This window comes from Mixophyes fleayi, chromosome 8, assembly GCF_038048845.1.
Source record: "Mixophyes fleayi isolate aMixFle1 chromosome 8, aMixFle1.hap1, whole genome shotgun sequence".
In the NCBI taxonomy this organism is placed as follows: domain Eukaryota; kingdom Metazoa; phylum Chordata; class Amphibia; order Anura; family Limnodynastidae; genus Mixophyes; species Mixophyes fleayi.
In genome coordinates, this window is record NC_134409.1 from 95,559,148 (window position 1) to 95,576,518 (window position 17,371).

The 17,371-nt window shown below is 44.4% G+C and overlaps 1 protein-coding gene across 2 annotated transcripts in view; it reads left to right on the forward strand.

Moving 5' to 3' along the window:
• Positions 1-11,911: 11,911 nt before the first annotated feature.
• The window catches only part of LOC142099448 (transcription factor 20-like), a 67,879-nt gene continuing 62,419 nt past the window's right edge, over positions 11,912-17,371 (forward strand). For both annotated transcript variants that reach the window (XM_075182900.1, XM_075182901.1), the window contains exon 1: positions 11,912-11,989. The gene's annotated coding sequence lies outside the window, so the exon portion shown is untranslated. The remainder of the gene's footprint in view (positions 11,990-17,371) is intronic.

Sequence of the window (17,371 nt, forward strand, 5' to 3'; positions counted from 1 at the left end):
AGTAGGCAGCGGGTCAGCTGACGGCAGGTAGAATGCAGACTGGAGCGCTGAGACGAGCAGACTCTGTAGACACGCTGAAGTAGCGAACAGGAATCAGCTGCTGGAGTCACGATGAAACACAGGAGAGTTTGCAGTAATCTGTAACTGTAGATACACGGAGGCAGCGGATAGGAATCAGCTGCTGGAGTCACGATGAAACACAGGAGAGTTTGCAGTAATCTGTAACTGTAGATATACGGAGGCAGCGGATAGGAATCAGCTGCTGGAGTCACAATGAAACACTGGAGAGTTTGCAGTAATCTGTAACTGTAGATATACGGAGGCAGCGGATAGGAATCAGCTGCTGGAGTCACGATGAAACACTGGAGAGTTTGCAGTAATCTGTAACTGTAGACATACGGAGGCAGCGGATAGGAATCAGCTGCTGGAGTCACGATGAAACACTGGAGAGTTTGCAGTAATCTGTAACTGTAGATATACGGAGACAGCGGATAGGAATCAGCTGCTGAAGACACTAGGAACACGAGGAATAGAAGTGGTCTGGAAACCACAAACGGCAAACAGGAATCAGCATAAGCTGAACACACGAGCAGGCACTGGAACACCTTCAGAGACTCATGAGGAATGAGACTCCAAGATCAGGCAACGTGGTATTGACCACAGGTGCTTAATATAGGGAGTGTTGCCTGATCAGCCAATTAAGTTAAAGGAACAGAACTGAAGGTTAAAAGGGACTGCACATGCGCAGTACCTCATTATAATGGACGGACACGGTTCCTAGCTACCTTAGAAGTAGCACTCACAGTCCGGTGAGTGACAGTACCCCCCCTTTTAAAGGTGGGCACAGAACACCTGGAACCGGGTTTGTCCGGAAATTTGGTATAGAACTTTTTCAAGACAGCTGGAGCGTTGAGATCTTCAGCTTTGATCCATGAACGCTCCTCAGGACCAAAGCCTTTCCAATGCACGAGGAAACGAAGAACTCCTCGCGAAATTTTAGCATCCAAAACCTGAGTAATCTCAAAGTCTTCCTCCTGATGAACTTGAAGTGGCCGAGGTGCTGAAGGAGGGAGCGAGAAACGGTTGATGATGAGAGGTTTGAGCAAGGAAACATGGAAGGCGTTGGAAATACGAAGACTCTTGGGAAGTAAAAGTTTGAAGCAAACTGGATTAATAACTTGAATGATCCTATATGGACCAATAAAACGGGGAGCAAATTTCATGGATGGAACCTTCAAATGAATATTCTTAGTAGATAGCCACACCCGGTCTCCGACTTTCAATGGTGGAATAGCCCGTCTCTTTTTGTCCGCAAAAGACTTATATCTGGCAGATGTCTTCTTTAAACAGGTTTTTACCTGAGCCCAAATATTTTTGAAGGTTTTACACAAAGTCTCAACAGCAGGAACTTGGGTGGGCGGGAGGGCAGGAAATTTCGGGAAAGACGGATGGTGACCGTAAACCACAAAGAATGGAGTTTTAGATGATGACTCATGGTACATGTTGTTATGAGCAAATTCAGCCCAAGGAAGTAATTCTACCCAGTTGTCTTGATTGGCTGACGAGAACATCCTTAAGAAACTCTCAAGATCTTGGTTGACTCTTTCAGTTTGTCCGTTCGATTGGGGATGGTAGGAAGATGAGAGTGCCAATCGTATGCCCAAGGTCTTGCAAAGGGCCCGCCAGAATCTGGAAACTAATTGTACTCCTCTATCTGACACGATCTCGGACGGACATCCATGGATACGGAAAATTTCTCTAATGAAATGTTCAGCCAGGGTAGAAGAAGAAGGTAAACCAGACAAGGGAACGAAATGCGCCATCTTCGAAAATCTATCCACCACTACCCAAATGGTGTTGCAATTCTTACTAGGAGGAAGCTCAGTAACAAAGTCCATACTAATATGGGTCCAAGGCTTAGATGGAATGGGTAGTGGCTGAAGCAACCCCGCTGGAGTTCTGCGGGGGGTCTTGAACTGGGAGCATAAATCGCATGCCGCGATAAACTCTTTGACGTCTCTCCTCATAGAAGGCCACCAATAACTTCGAGAGAGGATTTCAAAGGTCTTGCATTCACCAGCGTGTCCAGAGAAACGAGAAGAGTGAAACCATGAAAGGATTTTTTTCCTAGGAGCAGGAGGCACGAGGGTCTTCCCAAATGGTAGCACTTTCGTGGAAGAAGCAGCCAGAGAAACACATTTGGGGTCTAATATAAAGTGGTTAGGATTCTCTTCAACGTCTGAGGATGCCACGAAGGCTCGAGATAGAGCGTCTGCTTTTTTATTCTTTGCAGCTGGTTTGAAGGTTATGATAAGATCAAAACGGGAAAAGAAAAGAGACCATCTTGCCTGACGAGGATTTAAACATTGAGCAGACTGTAGGTATGACAAAATTTTATGATCCGTAAAAATTGTCACCGGATGACGAGCTCCCTCTAACAAATATCTCCACTCCTCCAATGCTACTTTAATAGCCAGCAACTCCTTGTACCCGATGGTGTAGTTCTTCTCCGCAGGCAGAAGACCCCGAGAGTAAAAGGCACAAGGATGGAATTTTTGTTGCTCCGATTTCTGGGAGAGAATGGCTCCTAAACCAACATTAGAGGCGTCTACTTCTAGGAAGAAGGGAAGCGTCACATCAGGCTGTCGAAGGATGGGAGCAGAGGAGAAGGACTCTTTAAGAAATTGAAAGGCTTGGAGAGCCTCAGATGACCATTGCTTAGTATTGGCCCCTTTGCGAGTTAGAGCCACAATGGGAGATGCAATTGAAGAGAAGTCTTGAATGAAGTGTCTATAGTAGTTGGCGAAGCCTAAAAAACGCTGAATGGCACGAAGAGTAGTTGGATGAGGCCAAAGTAACACAGCATTCACCTTTTCTGGATCCATTTGTAGACCAACTCCGGAAACAATATAACCCAAAAATGGAATCTGGGGCAACTCAAATGAACATTTTTCTAATTTACAGAATAATGAATTTTTCCGGAGTCTGGAAAGAACTTCGGCCACTTGTTGGTGATGTGAAGGCAGGTCTTGGGAAAAGATGAGTATGTCGTCCAGATATACTACGACACATACATACAAGTCCCGAAAGATCTCATTAATGAAGCCCTGGAAAACAGCAGGGGCATTACATAACCCGAAGGGCATTACTAAGTATTCATAATGCCCATCTCTGGTGTTAAAAGCTGTTTTCCATTCGTCACCGGACCTGATTCTTATCAAATTATAGGCACCACGAAGATCCAACTTAGTAAAAATCCGGGCTCCCTTGATCCGATCAAACAACTCAGTAATCAGAGGAATGGGATACCGATTTTTGATAGTGATAGCATTAAGTCCACGAAAATCTATGCAGGGGCGTAATGATCCATCTTTCTTCTTCACGAAAAAGAACCCAGCTCCAGCGGGAGAAGTAGAAGGTCGAATAAATCCTCGCTGGAGATTCTCTTGGATGTATTCAGCAGTAGCCTGAGTCTCAGGTAAAGAAAGTGGATAAACACGACCCCTAGGTGGAATCTTGCCAGGTAACAGGTCAATCGGACAATCCCATGAACGATGAGATGAAAGACGTTCAGACTGAGCTTTATCAAAGACGTCGGCAAATGAAGCATACTGAGGAGGAAGTCCCGGTGAGGAAGGTGAAATGGAGGTTTGCTGTATTCTACGAGGAACAACACGAGAAAGACAATGTTGGTGACATTCAGGTCCCCAAGACGTAACTTGAGGAGTGCGCCAGTCAATCTGGGGAGAATGACATTGAAGCCATGGAAGGCCTAAAACAATCGGACTAGTAGTAACAGGAAGGATTAAAAACGAAATTTCTTCTCGGTGTAGGACACCAATCTGAAGGGTCACTGAAGACGTACTTTGGGTGATGAGACCGTTGATAATACGTGATCCATCGATAGCCGTCACCGTAATAGGAGTCTTCAGGGTAATCACTGGTAGGGACCATTGATTTACAAGGGATTCAGAAATTAAATTTCCCGCAGCTCCTGAATCGATTAGAGCTTGGGACTCAAAAGACTTAGTAGCAAATGAAATGGTAACGTCAAATGCACAGATTTTTTATTTCGTAGAAGATGGAGAGGACTCCAGGGACCCTAACTTCACCTCTCCAGAACTAGTTAGGGCCTGGCATTTCCCGATTTTTTTGGGGCATGACTGGAGCATATGTGTGGCATCCGCACAATAGATACAAAGTCTGTCCTTAATTCTTCGATTCCTCTCTGCAGAGGTTAGTTTGGAACGTCCAATCTCCATCGGTCTTACCGGAGGTGAAGCGGGACGAATTTGAGAAGTGGGACGAAGAGATGTTTTAGCTGAAGTAGTTCTCTCAGAGTCCCTCTCACGAAATCTGAGATCCACACGATGACAAAGAGAAATCAAATCTTCTAAAGACGTAGGGAGTTCTTGAGTAGTCAGTGCATCTTTAATTTTGTCCGAGAGCCCCTGCCAGAAGGCGGCAATTAACGCTTCAGTGTTCCACTGAAGCTCAGAGGCTAAGATCCTAAATTGAATGACGTACTGTCCTACTGTACGTGAACCCTGTCGTAGACGTAGAATGCTGGAGGCAGCGGAAATAACACGACCTGGTTCATCGAATACATTACGAAACATGGAAATAAATTTGGCACTATCCTGTAACAACGGATCATTTCTTTCCCACAGAGGGGAAGCCCATGCGAGAGCTTGTCCGGAGAATAATGAGATGAGATAGGCCACTCTGGGACAATGAGTCGAAAAGTTTTGAGGTTGGAGTTCAAAATGTACTGAGCATTGGTTGAGGAAACCTCTACATGTTTTGGGATCTCCATCATACTTTGACGGAGTTGGCAGGTCAAGCGTGGAAGCCATAGACACCTGGGATGGCACTGGGGAAACGGAGGAAAGCACAGGAACATCAACAGAAGGTGTAATATTCTGCCCAGATGTTCTTTGGGAGACTAACGTCTGGTAACATTGTAGTAATAGTTGTTGACGAACATCCTGTTGTTCCACACGGGTGACCAGATGCTGCAGCATCTCTTTAGCTGTGGGTTCCGAATCTGGGTCTGTCATGGCCTGATCTTACTGTCACGGGCACTAGGAGTCTTTATCCAGTATCACCCGCTGATGGTCTTATCAGAGTAGTAGAGTTGATATATGATACTCTGATGGCAGGGTGATAATGGAACTGGAAACAGCAGATGGTTAGAGAATGCTCAGAAAGTCTATGACTAGCAGCACTGGTAAACAATAGGTAACTGAACACGAGGATCTTGATGGACAAGGACACGTGAGGGTAGTCAGTGGTCTGCGCACGGCAAGTTGTACCACTGCTATAGTGAGAAGAATGTCCAGGAGTAATAAGGAGGTGGAAGTCAGCGGTCTGCGTATAGCAAGTGGTACCGCTGTCTGTAGTGAAGGAATGGAATCCAGGTGAAGGTAACGGGGAAGTCAGTGGTCTGCGAGTAGCAAGTTGTACCACTGCTTATGTGAGAAGATATATGCAACTGGTGACACAGGGAAACAGGAATCAGTGGTCTGCCTCTAGCAAGTTGTACCACTGAATATATATGTGAGGAAGGACATGAGGAGATAAATGCTATGCAGAGTCTACACGGGTACACTGAACTTGATCCCACGTTGAACTGCACACAATAATAATAATGAATGAACAGCACTGCACAGATAAACAAAGTCACTCAAATAGTCCAGCAAAAGGAAACACAGTCAATAATAGCAATAGTCTCAGAGGATGGAAACTCCGGAGGAGAACAACTCAGTCCAGATGGATATGCAATACACCAGCACAGTCAATGAGAAGTATGCATACCGTGGTTCAGATGAGCAGGCTGTTAGAGATAGCTGCAGGGATACCTGAGCGGCCGGGAACAGACGAGATGAGAAGTCCTTGCAGAATGGAAGCGGCAGGTAGGTGCAGCGCACTGTAGGTAGGTCAGCAAGGATGACAAATACTCAGGAAGCAGTAGTATATCGAATAGAACAGCAGGAGACCACGGGAGAGTTGAAGCGATGTAGCAAAGCTGGAGGCCGAGGAGCGTAGACTCGATGCAACAGGCAAGTTGACACAAATGGACACACTGTAGAAGCAGTAGGCAGCGGGTCAGCTGACGGCAGGTAGAATGCAGACTGGAGCGCTGAGACGAGCAGACTCTGTAGACACGCTGAAGTAGCGAACAGGAATCAGCTGCTGGAGTCACGATGAAACACAGGAGAGTTTGCAGTAATCTGTAACTGTAGATACACGGAGGCAGCGGATAGGAATCAGCTGCTGGAGTCACGATGAAACACAGGAGAGTTTGCAGTAATCTGTAACTGTAGATATACGGAGGCAGCGGATAGGAATCAGCTGCTGGAGTCACGATGAAACACTGGAGAGTTTGCAGTAATCTGTAACTGTAGATATACGGAGGCAGCGGATAGGAATCAGCTGCTGGAGTCACGATGAAACACTGGAGAGTTTGCAGTAATCTGTAACTGTAGACATACTGAGGCAGCGGATAGGAATCAGCTGCTGAAGTCACGGTGAAACACAGGAGAGTTTGCAGTAATCTGTAACTGTAGATATACGGAGACAGCGGATAGGAATCAGCTGCTGAAGACACTAGGAACACGAGGAATAGAAGTGGTCTGGAAACCACAAACGGCAAACAGGAATCAGCATAAGCTGAACACACGAGCAGGCACTGGAACACCTTCAGAGACTCATGAGGAATGAGACTCCAAGATCAGGCAACGTGGTATTGACCACAGGTGCTTAATATAGGGAGTGTTGCCTGATCAGCCAATTAAGTTAAAGGAACAGAACTGAAGGTTAAAAGGGACTGCACATGCGCAGTACCTCATTATAATGGATGGACACGGTTCCTAGCTACCTTAGAAGTAGCACTCACAGTCCGGTGAGTGACAGATGGTAGCACTCACCTTTCCTTCTCCGGCCAAGCATTTTTCCAGATACCCCAAACAATCTGAAAGGGGAATTATCAGATAAATGACTTTACCCCAGTTCTCAACAGTCCAATCTCTGTACCATTTGCAGGATATCAGTGTGTCCCTGATGTTTTCCTGGAGAGAAGTGGCTTCTTTGCTGTCATTCTTGACACCAGGCCATCCTCCAAAAGTTTTTGCCTTACTGTGCGTGCAGATGCACTCACACCTGCCTGTTGCCATTCCTGAGCAAGCTCTGCACTGGTGGTGCCCCGATCCCACAGCTGAATCAACTTTAGGAGACGGTCCTGGCGCTTACTGGATGTTCTCGGGCGCTCTGAAGCCTTCTTCACAACTATTGAACCTCTCTCCTAAAGTTCTTGATGATCCGATAAATGGTTGATTTAGGTGCAATCTTACTAGCAGCAATATCCTTGCCTGTGTAGCCCTTTTTGTTCAAAGCAATGATGACTGCATGTGTTTCCTTGCAGGTAACTATGGTTAACTGAGGAAGAACTATGATTTCAATTACCATCCTCATTTTAATGCTTCCACTCTGCTATTCTAAATCAGTCGGCATGACAGAGTGATTTCCAGCCTTATTCTCATAAACCTCACCTGTGTCAACAAGAGAATCACTGACCTGATGTCAACTGGTCCTTTTCTGGCAGGGCTGAAATGCAGTGGAAATGTTGCTTTTGGGATAAAGTTCATTGTCAGGGCAAAGAGAGACTTTGAAATTCATGACTTTCTGGAGTATATGGAGTTTATGCAAATTGGCATCATAAAAACTGAGGCAGGAGACTTTGTGAAAAAATAATATTTGTGTCATTCTCAAAACGTTTGGCCATGACTGTACAATCTATTTGGAATGCAGCAGCAAGACTAGTTTTCATTGCAATATGTTTTTCTACTGCTTCTTCGCTCTGTCGGTCCCTACATTGGTTGCCTTTACTTTATCAAATATCAAATCATATATAAAATATTTCTACTAACATAGAAAACCATTAACAAAAACTGCACTAACATACATCTCCTCCCTTGTTTCAAAATATCTCCTAGCTTGACAGGTGTGCACTTTGTGGGGTTTTGCTGTCTCCGCATGCTCAAATGATGTAATCATAGAACGATCATAGATTGATGCATTGCATGTATCTTTGCCCGAGTCTCATCTGGCTGTTTTCTGGTATTCCCCTGCTGCTAATGCATCAGCTGTGTATAAGACAGACACAAAACACAACACCTCCCACAATGCAGTAGAAAGCAACAATAGTTCTGATTGGAAAAAGCTCATATGACAGCGCTGAATGGCTCTGAAGTAGTTAGGTGACAGCTGGAGAAACTTAACACAGTAGCTGCTCAGCTCCTCTGTAGTGTGGAACATGGGAAAGAGGAGAGTTATGAGGGGCAGGGGCCAGATATGAATACCCTTCTGCTGATATACAGGTGGGGACCCCCTTCACAGCCCTAATCCTGTCTGCACCATATCCTCTGGGAGTGTCTGTCTGGGCTTTGTTCCTGCCTGCACTTTCATTTGTAGGTCTGTGCAAGTGAAAATATAGTGTGAAATGCATCACAAACAAGCATTTTACATTGGTTGTAATTGTTGCTAATGTAAAAATCTGACATTTTGCAACCATTGCCACTACCAAATATCTGACATTTTGCAAACTTTGCCACAACCAAAAATCTGACATTTTACAAACATTGCCACTATTTGTCTAAAATAAGTACCTGTTGAAGGTTTATTGCAGCATGTTTTTGTTGTTGTTGTTTTTGTTCACTTATTCCATTATAAAGCATTGGCAAACCCTCCTCTAAGAATCCTGCATTTGCTCTACTTGACCCCTCTGCTCTGCCCAATATTTGCACCTCTCATCCAGATTCATTACCTGCATCCATTCTGAATTACAGGACTTTTTTCAGGCTGCACTCACTCTGTGGAATACCCTTACTTGCACAACAAGACCTTGCCTCCAAACCTTCGAGAACTCCATGAAAACGCAAGCCTTCTTACATACTTGCCAACTTTGTAACCTTCAGAGGGGAGATCAAGTGCCAAGTGTAGGGGCCAGAATTATATGAATTATGACTAGCCTCTGCATCGACGCCCACTTCCTAGAGAAAGGCCCGCTCTCCTGGGAGTCTCGGAGAACTACCCTAAATTTGGGAGTATCCCAGACATTCCAGGATAGTAGGCAAGTATGCTTTCTTAATATCCCTAAACTATTCTATCCAATTACCAACACACTACACATTTCATACAAACTAACATTTATTTTCCTACTACAATCAAAACCATCTGACTCCTGACTGGATCACATCGCCCCACAAAGCACTTTATCCCATTGCTACCTAGTTGGACCAACATGCAACAAGTGGCACTTAACCTCATGTATCAAACTCCTATTTCCCTATAGATTGTAAGCTTGTGAGCAGAGTCCTCTTACCTCTTTGTCTGTAAGTTAATATCCAGACTTGTATTATTACTGGGAAAAAACAGTAAGAAGCACCAATTAAATTCTATCATCAACTGAAATATCAAATATATCATACTTGCCGACTCTCCTGGAATGTCCGGGAGACTCCCGCATTTCGCTCGAGTCTCACAGACTCCCGGGAGAGTGTGGCAATCTCCCGGATCTGCCCACTTCCTAGTGAAGTGGGCAGATTTAGGTCCAAAACGTCGCAATTCACCGCCCAAAAGGACGCGATTTTTGGAGCCCCGTCCCTTGCACATCCACCTTCCCCGGCAGGCTCCCGGATCATACTTGCCATAAGTTGGCAAGTATGAAATATATATTATATCAATAAATATGGCAGAATGAACATAAGCTCCTGATTAAACAATTATACGTATGTATTAATGTCAAACATGTAAAAGATCTTGTGTCAGGTAACGGGTGTTCACTGGTTTTATTTCTACTATTGATTGAACATCTCCTACTTCTGGGGACAGATCTCTTCTAGTTGGATTAGCTACACAAGCACTGAACTAAAAGCTACACAGAAGCTGCGGATCATACTCCTCTCCATATTTATTCATATAATATATATTTGAGATATTAGTTGATGGTACAATTAGATTGGCACTCTTTACTCTTTTTTCCTATTTTATATTTATTATTATAGAGGGAGTTGGCGCCTCCTTCTGTAAGGAGCTGACTCTTATTGTTCTATTCAGTTTGATCAAATTTAGCACCTAGACCGGCGGTTCCCAAACTGTGCGCCGCGGCTCCCAGGGGTGCCTGCGGCGCTGTCACTGGGGTGCCGCGGGCCAAGCATTGAAAAAAAGAAATAACACAGAAACTTACCAATCTGTCGGGCGCCGGGACCCAGCAGACTCCTCTCTCCCGCAGCTGTCACTGAATATCGACGTCAGTAACAAGCTGCTGCGGGAGAGAGGAGACTGCTGGGTCCCGGCGCCCGACAGATTGGTAAGTTTCTGTGTTCTTTCTTTTTATTCTATGGCTGGCGTGCGGCAGAGGAGTGAGAGGGAGCGTGACAGCGGGGAAGAGAGGGTGACAGCTGGGGCAGAGAGGGTGACAGCTGGGGCAGAAAGGGTGACAGCGGGGCACAGCAGGACAGAGGAGGGTGACAGCGGGGCACAGCAGGGGCAGAGAGGGTGACAGCGGGGCAGAGAGGGTGACAGCGGGGCACAGCAGGACAGAGGAGGGTGACAGCGGGGCACAGCAGGACAGAGGAGGGTGACAGCTGGGGCAGAGAGGGTGACAGCAGGGCACAACAGGACAGAGGAGTGTAACAGGGGCAGAGGAGGGTGACAGCGGGGCAGAGAGGTTGACAGCTGGGGCAGAGAGGGTGACAGAGGGGCACAACAGGACAGAGGAGTGTAACAGGGGACAGAAGAGGGTGACAGCGTGGCATAACAGGACAGAGGAGTGTAACAGGGGACAGAAGAGGGTGACAGCGGGGCACAACAGGACATAGGAGTGTAACAGGGGACAGAGGAGTGTAACGGGCAGAGGAGGGTGACAGCGGGGCACAACAGGGCAGAGGAGTGTAACAGGGGCAGAGGAGTGTAACAGCTGGGCAGAGGAGTGCGACGGCTGGGCAGAGGAGTGCGACAGATGGGCAGAGGAGTGCGACAGTGGGGCAGAGGAGGGGCTCAGCTGGGCAGAGGAGTGCGACAGCAGGGCAGAGGAGGGGCTCAGCGAGGCAGAGGAGGGGCACAGCGGGGCAGAGGAGGGGCACAGCGTGAGAGGGACAGTGGAGGGGGACACAGCGTGAGAGGGACAGTGGAGGAGGACACAGCGTGAGAGGGGCAGTGGAGGGGGACACAGCGTAGGAGGGGACAGCGTGAGAGAGGGCAGAGGAGGAGGACAGCGTGAGAGAGGGCAGAGGAGGGGGGACATTGTGTGTGAGGGCAGAGGAGGGTGGACATCGTGAGAGAGGGCAGAGGAAGGGGGACATTGTGAGAAAGGGCAGAGGAGGGGGGGCATCGTGAGAGAGGGCAGAGGAGGGGGACAGCGTGACAGAGGGCAGAGGGGGCAGTGTGAGAGAGGGCAGTGTGTCTGGATGCAGAGGGGGCAGTGTGTCTGGATGCAGAGGGGCAGAGTGTCTGGATGCAGAGGGGGCATTTTTGCATACAACTAAATAAGTATTTCTGTCCTGACCTAAATACTTATTACAATTTTTTGACCCAACTACTTCTAAAACAGGACTGCTCAATAATTATTTTGGAGGGGTGCCTTGAAAAAATTTGGAGACTCTAAGGGTGCCGCGAACTGCAAAAGTTTGGGAACCACTGACCTAGACATTCTGGTTTATTATTGTTTGTCCCCAATCAAACAGTTGCATAGTATGCTAGGGTTACATAAATAAATGTTAATAGATAAGTTTCATGTTTTTATTTCTGCATTTAAAATTGTACAGCTTTGCATGGGCAAATAAGCTACATGTTCTATGTTGTTTTATGAATAAAGTTATCAGAAAAAAACGATGTAGGCTTAGAGAAGATACAGGAAGTGATATCAGAGGATGGCCGTGATGTGTGTGTGCAACTGATCAGAAAGCGTTAACGAGCAGAGTGATCGTAGGTATGGTTGCAGAGGGGGTGCTCATGGAATGGGACAAGAGTCGGAATGTTTGTAAACACACAGCGGGGGCGGCGATAGATATTTTGTAATTACCTACCCCGTTGCCAATAGGATACAGGAGTGTGATACAGTGTAATACGTCGCTGCTAAGTGGCTAAATGGAAATCAGCATCTCTGCAATATTTTATGCATCTATAGTCTAGAGATTTTTATGTAATAAACGGGCTTTTAACATTTTGAATGGCATCGTGAAAAAGACAAACGCTGTCTCAGGATGCAGCGATAGAAAATCTAGTCTTAATAAATAGAGCCCGAGATCTTTTATTTTGCAATTAGTATTGTTGTTTTTTTTTTTTACATTGGTAGTGTTAATGGCAGTATAGTATCTATTTCGTCTCCATGACTTACAACGTAAAACATAAATCCAGTTCAAAAAATGTGTGATTTATGTTGCCAATACCTAGATCCCTATTTAAACAATATTTAATAATAAATATATTGCAGAGATTATATAATTATATGCCTTCACAGAAAATTCACAACCATTACTATCTGTTATATCCATTCACATATGGGTTTTAAGACAGAAGTATACAAATGTAACTAGATTGTACTGATTTTTATACCTGACATATTTTTTTATATTGTTAGGCAGAAATAAAGTCGTTTTTTTTCCTGCAGAATTGCTTTATCAATTTCAGTGGCTTGATTTTCACTAGGATTGCAACTTTGTTTGATTATATATGTATTGGGGATGGTAAAAATGAAAATTACTTTGCCCCATGTTATTTAATAACATGGGGCTAACTAATGATGTGCTTTAGCCTCTTACAGCCAATCACTTATAAGCTTTTAGCAGTTTAGTGCAGGTACACTTATGGGTATTACTACTGAGTTGATATGCGTTATCGTACCCAGAAAACTTTACCAGCCGGTTTGCAATAACAATTAAAAATGTTGGATGTTATTGTCCACATCTGCCAAGACTGGTCAGACTGGTGGACAGTGGTTTAACACACACTGCTGGCTGTAGTGTTCACATAGTGCCCATTATAAAAGAAGAAACAATAGTTTATTCTATTATATGACTCTGTTGGGCTCCAAGAGCTGGGCGGCAAGCAGGGCAGCGCTGGCAAAATTTAGCCTGGGTGACAAAACTCGTCTCACCAGCTTATTTTAATGGGGAAAAATGTAGGCAGCTCAGTGACCCAGCCCAAGGTAGGCCACTATGGGACTGGCCTGAGGGGCAGATGCCCCCCAGCCCAGCCTGCCCCTGGCAGCAAGTAAAAACAGCCAGATGGAGCTCCTGGGAAATAGGTTCTGGGGAGAACACTGCTACCTGCACGTTTTGGTAAAGAAGTCCTATTTTTATATTTTTATTTCGCTAAGTATTTTCCAGCTGTCTTGATAAACTTGTATACTGCTTCCCAGTGTTGTAACTACTGTTGTTATTTGATTTCGCTATTTGATTGAATAGCCTGTTGGATAATACTGCTAGTTATAATAGCTGAGTGAAATAAGTGCAGCAACGGACATCAACTGGATTGCTGTGCAATACATGTTTGCCTACACTTCCTGGTCGAATTACGACGAGGTTCATGTTTTTTTCCCCTTTTCTGTTCCACCTGAATAAAGTGAATCCAATTTGTAGATTATTATCAGATGGGACCAAGCTCAGAAAATAGAAACAAATTTCTGTTCTCTGTATGTAGCAGTACATTTAAGCCATTTAGCCTATTTGTTATGTAGGGTTGTTTGGTGTAACCCTGAGTATTCATTATAATTTTCATAATTGTATTGGTTATATGCCAAATGTTGCCTTTCCAAGAAAGTGGAGAAAAATCTAATATATTAACTTGGCTTAATACTAATATAAGTATTTATTTATTCCCCATTTGGGGAAGTTATTCTAGTAGCTGTTATGGCCAAAGCGATCTGGTTTGTTTTTTCAGCTATGAATTCTTGTATTTTCTCATCTGTCTGCAGTACACATGGACTCATGCTTAACCTCCACTCAACAGAAGAATATTACCAGGCTTTGAAATGAAAAATGTGGCCTTTTTAGTAAGATGTATGTGCCTTCTCCTGAAGGGTATGTCCACTCAACTAGTTTTTACTTAATTATTTACCACAAAAAATTGCACAGAATATTAAAAACCACTTAAACTTCAGATGATCTAGAAGCCAATTCAGCTCTATCTGTTCTGCAGTTCCCTCAGTTTTCCATCTAGGTTTTTCCGCAACTGCTTAGCTACAGTTATTTGAGGGTCAATATTGCCTTTGCTTGGATTACAGCGTGCTTTGTTCACTCCTCTATTTCTGTTCTACCATTGATCTGATACATCCAGCTATTGAGGTTATCTGCTGGCCCAGTGATCTGACTGGATTGGATTTTGATCTGGCTCAATGAGGCCAAGCAAAAATGATCAAATTATATCAAATGCTCAACATAACTTTAATTTGAAATTTCTGTTCTACAATTAACCAAGATAGTTGTTTGTTCCCCAATAGCACTTTTGTATAGGGTCACCACTATTCTGATGCCTAATGCTGTAGTACTTTACAGCTGGTGGTACAGCTAAGTATTAGAGACCATGTTTAAGTCTTAATTCCATAGCCTAATTTATGCTTCCCTTAGATATCTGCTGCTTCCACTTGGTAGAAAAGTGCTCTGACAACTCCTGGAGGGTTTGCAGTTAAGGAGGCCTTCTGTTTTGTGACAAATCTACTATAGTTTCTTGGGTGAGGAGCATCTTGGTTTGAGCATATACAATTCGGATGTTTCTTCATTTTGACTTGATGGCATCTCAGCTGCACCACAAGATGGAGAGCCTTTGCTCAAAGACCAAGGATCGACAGGTGTTTTTTGTAGACACCTTGATGGTTCTGTGGGATTTTCACATGATTTATCTGTTGCAACTGGTGGCAGTGCTACCATAGGTTATTTAAGGGTAAAAAAGAAAAAAGTTCTTGATGCTGTTGATAACACCAAACTGGTCAAGTTGGTCGTGTTACAGGAACATTCTCCAGTTGCCTGTGGTCTCACCATGGCATTTCCCTCTAGGAAGGATCTGTTAACCTGGGAACTGTTTCTTTCAGGGCTTAGTTCTACTGGCTTGAACTCTGGCTGTTGAAGCCATGATTCTTAGAAGTAAGAGGGATCGTAGATTTTCAAGACTATGCTCAGGGCTGTTAAATCAGTTTCAGCTAGTAATTATGATATGTTCTGAAAGACTTATGTTTCTTGGTGTGTGTGATGGAGAAGTTCCCAACAACTTCTTTTCAGTTCACTTTCCTAATTTTTTACTTAAATGGAGTTCGTTTATGGTACACCTTTAGGACATCCCCTTGGTCACAGTTTTTCCCATTACCCTGCAATTACACAGATACTAGTCTATTTGAGTAAAGAGGTGTTCTGGGATACAGCGCTCCTAAATATGGTTTTGGGAATAGGTTGGGGAATGCAGCCCTATTGCCCTAATGAAGATAGTCTGTGGTCTTCTATATCAAGGTACGTATCATACAAAAAGTTGGGTATAAAGGCGCAAAAGGAAAAAAGGGGGTATGTGGGTATATGTAGGGGTATTGGATAGGGGTATGTGTAGTGGGCCTGCGGATAGATATGTGTAACTTGGTTGAGAATCAAGAGTTTATTCCAAAAACACACAAAAGGCAGAACATTGAGGAAACTCAAAACGCGTAACTGAACATATGAGAAACATTGGCCATAGAAACACACAGCCTCTCAAACCACTTCAGACTAAACCATAATAAAGACCCTACAGTCCTCCAGTTCACTGGTATACAAAAAGTAAAAAAACGCTGGAGAGGAGGTGACTATAATACCCCTTTCACACTGGCTCAAAAATCCGGGTTATTGCCAGGGCAAGCCCCAGGTTGAGGCTCAGTGTGAACCGGTACCCTGCTAATTCTCGGGTCAGATGACCTGGCAATTAGACCCGGGTCTTTTTGAGAGTCCTGGGTCCGAACCAGTTAGCTTTGCAGTCTCAATGGTTTTTCAACCCGGGTCTCGCCAAAACATATTGGAAACGAAAAGGAAAAACTTATATTACAAGAGGAGCCAATCGAAGCTCATCTGGTGATGTTGCCATGGAGACCCGCGTTCAGTGTGAACCCAGTCGACCTGGGAATTTGCAGGGGTGGGAGGCTCTATATATCCCGGGATATTGCCGAGGAGGCAATGTGAAAGTGGTATAACAGATCTCTCAATCAAACTAAAGCTATATGGATCTTCACGCTAAAAACACTCACACCTACTGGACTGAATATTGATTTTTGAGTTCAATTCTTTTCTCTCCAATTAATACACTTGGAACTAGAATTTTCTAGTGCAATGCTCTATATGTACAATAGTGCCACTCTTTTCCAATACCCCCACCTACACCCCTTCCCTTTCTGCGTCTTTATGCCCAACTTTTTGTTTGATACCGGAGTCTAATTGTTGGATTATCGACTACCAGAAATCCAATCTGGTCCCTAGACAGAGGCTTGTCTTTCTAGATTTTCTGTTTTGCACAGCAGATGAGGTTTCTTCCAAGGGACTAGATAGACTTGTTACACAGAATAGTAAAGTGTGTATTAGCTCTTAAACAGACTCCAGTTCATTTCTGTATGAAAGTCCTGGAGAAGATAGTTTTGACATTCAAAGCTATGCAGTTTGCACGGTTCCATTCGAGAGCATTACAGTACGAACTCCTGTTGCAATGGAACACCGCACCATCATTTGACTAGAGAACATATCTTGTTGTCTCCTAGAACATGTTTGTTGCTTCTTCTGGTGGCCGAGGCTGGACATCATCAACTCAGGTCGTCCTTTTGCCATATGGAATTGGACATTTGTGATGAGGGATGCCAGCTTTTGAGGCTGGTGAGCAGTTGCCCGTTATTTCCAGTTACTGCTTGCAATCAATGTCCTAGAACTAAGAACTGTGCTAAACGCTCTAGTTCAGTGACATCTTCTGTTGTGGGGAAAACCCATGAGGATTCACTAAGAACACCACCACTGCATTTATGTACATTAACCATTAGGGAAGTACAGAGAGTACCCTTGTAATAAAGGAAACCAGCAGGATAATCTACTGGACAGAACTAAATGTTCCAGCGATTTTGATAGTGTTCATTTCAGGCCTGGTAAAGTGGAAGGCCATTGACCTCAGTAGGCATGATCTGCATCCCAGATAGTGGTCTTTCAACCCGGACATCTTTCAGCAGATTGTGGAGAGATGGGACTGGTACCTGTAGTTAGAAGAGGCATTGGTTATTTGTATTTATTTATATTTTTGCCCCTTTATTCATCACCAGGGGTGAATTATATATGTGTATGCTTTGTTAGTTTATATGTTAGGCAATAGAGTTTTGAGT